At 45.2% G+C, this 2,532-nt stretch overlaps 1 protein-coding gene across 1 annotated transcript in view; it reads left to right on the top strand.

The window, feature by feature from the left end:
* Positions 1-2,532, top strand: part of DCUN1D3 (defective in cullin neddylation 1 domain containing 3) — a 34,091-nt gene continuing 31,559 nt past the window's right edge. The window contains exon 1 of the mRNA XM_007466277.1: positions 1-75. The gene's annotated coding sequence lies outside the window, so the exon portion shown is untranslated. The remainder of the gene's footprint in view (positions 76-2,532) is intronic.

Raw genomic sequence — 2,532 nt, 5'->3', positions numbered from 1 at the left:
TGGTAGGTGTTTTGGACCCGCCGGGCCGCCGTCGTTTCCAGAAAGGGTTTGACTGGAGGAACCTCTGGAGCAGCTGTGAGTTTGAGGCGGGGGGGTTGAGGAAAAGGGGAGGCATTGGGAGATGAAGGGGCGGGGGTTGGGTACCTTCGAGAAAGGGGGGGTGGAAGGGGAGGAGTGGAAATCGGCGCCTTGTCTGGACTGGTCCCGCTGGAAGAGAGGAGGCTGTGAGGGGAGCCTGTGGCGTGTCAGCCGCAGGGCTCAGAAAACTTACCTACTGTCCCTGCCTCCCTACCGCCAGCACCCCTCAATCCAGGGCCTGGGGTTCTGGGGGCCGGAGCTGCCCTGAAGGGAGTGCAGACTCTGGTCCTCTGCCCCTTGTAAGCGCCGTGAGGTAGGAGCCCAAGCGAGAGGTGGTGGGTGAATCTCCAGCTCCCTCCGCCCTCATTTCCCTCCCCACCCCCATCTTTCTCTTTAATCATTAACAGCCCTGGAATTAAGGGGCTCAGACCTGGAGGCCTTCCTATGCACCTTTGCCATAAACGATAACCATCTGTGCCTGAGGTAATGGGGCTGGAAGCTTTGCCTGTATCCTGTATAGGAAGTGGGACAGGGTGACAAATGTATTGTGTTTTTCCGTTACCCCCTCACCCCCCATCCTCTCCCTTGCATACCCCTCCTTTCCACTTTAGTTTTCCGTGGCTAGGTGGTAATCGTGGTGGGTTTTGTTGTTGTTTGTTTGTTTTTTCTTTATTGCACTTGGTATCTTGGTTACCTCTTTTGAATTTGGTGTTCCACCTCCATCCCAGATCTTAACTGCAAGCTTTGTAATACATCAGTTACAAGCTGTGTGTCTTTGGGAGTACCTCCTGGTCGCTCCCGATTAAGATGAGCGTTTTCTTCTATGAATACTGGAATTCCAAAGCCCTTGCAAGGATTCCTAAATGGCATCATAGCCTAGGAATCAAGGTCTCTTGCTCTAAATACTTTGTGTGTGAGGAATTTAAATGTTGTCAACTCTTTCCAAAGTGATTTGATGTTAGGCTAATTCTGGATTTCTGTGTTTCTCTCCACCCACACTTCATGATGCACTTTGGAGAACAGAAAACCCCATATTACTTTTTTGTTTCTCCAATTGGACAATAGCTCTTTTATCTTCTCCATTTGCGTGTCTGGCACACAAGTCTTCAGTGAACACATTTGGCTTGTGCTGATTCCCATCTTATTTATTTAGCTTATTCTTTGTGTATAGGTGGTCTTAAACGAGACAATGTGATTTGCTTAGTTTTGTTTTAAGGAAGAATACAAACCAGTAACGGCTATGAAAAAATTATTTGAGAAAAAAAATTATTTGAAGAAAGCAAAGAATGATTGGAAAAGAAGGTCTCTTTGTTGATGTTCTGTTGGTTTAAGGAAAAAAAAAAAAAGTAGTGCTACTTTAGCCTGTTGTAGGGATTTCAGAGTGAAGTGTAATGATTCCTAGTTTGGTGTTGATATTTTCTTTGGAAATCCTCTGTTGAGTCTGGCACTGTGTTTTCTAAAGAACTTTAAGAGATGGTGCCCAAATTTTAGGGATCCTTTGAATAGAAAGTGTCCGTAAATCCTGTTCCTCTGTAACTTGAGTTTATGTGCATATTGCTAGAAGAATTATCACAACGGGTTCCATCCTACTCATCAAGGCTTTCAAGCCTGATAAAACAGAATATTTAATGCTTTGATTGTACAAGTAACAGCATGTTTAGATGTTTCACAGAAATGCAACAAAAGAAAAAAATGACTACTGTTCTCACCTTAGCTGATTTGGAATCATTGAATAAAAAGTCCAAAATTCATTCATTCATTCAACAAACATTTATTGACCGGTTACTAATTGCTAGCCAGTATTTCGGGCAGTGGGCATACAAAGGTGAACATAGCAGTAAGGTCCACGCTCTCATGGAGCTTACCTCGGAGTGTGGGGTGAGGACAGATAAATAAGCAAATCGGACTTTGATAAGTGCTGAAGAAAATAAGAGTGTTGTGATAGAAAGTGTCTGACTGGGATACGGTCTAGACCTTTCTGAGGAGGTGACGCGTAAGCTGAGCTTTAAATAAAAAGGAGCCAGCCATGCAGAGATATGGGAGGAGCCTTCCAGGTTTAGGGACTAGCTAGTGCAGAAACTGGGCTAGAGTGAGTTTGGCAAGTTCCAGGGAGTAGGGAGAAAGGGGAGGTGGAGGAGGTTCGGGAGGAGGGAGGCAGTAATAGCAGAGTCTAGTGAGCAAAGAGGAGAGTGAGAAGAGTCTAGGTCAGAGAGGTGGAGGCCAGGCTCAGAATAGGCAAAATAAGAGGAAGAAGGAGAAGGAAATAGAAAATCATGTTCCTTTTTAATTCTGTTGCCTTTCCTAGAGTCTCACCACATGCTACTTTGAGGGTACTCTTGGACTGTTATAGGAAAAAAAAAGTCACCCTGCTGAGAGTGGGAGAGGAGGAGGCAATGGTCATCTGGGTCTTTTCTGGCAGATGAATCTCAAGCCATGTGTTAAGAATTCAGCAGG

Source organism: Lipotes vexillifer, unplaced genomic scaffold (genome assembly GCF_000442215.2).
Source record: "Lipotes vexillifer unplaced genomic scaffold, Lipotes_vexillifer_v1.1 scaffold783, whole genome shotgun sequence".
NCBI classification, from domain to species: domain Eukaryota; kingdom Metazoa; phylum Chordata; class Mammalia; order Artiodactyla; family Lipotidae; genus Lipotes; species Lipotes vexillifer.
Note: the sequence above shows the minus strand (reverse complement) of the source record. Positions and strands in the feature narration are given on the sequence as shown.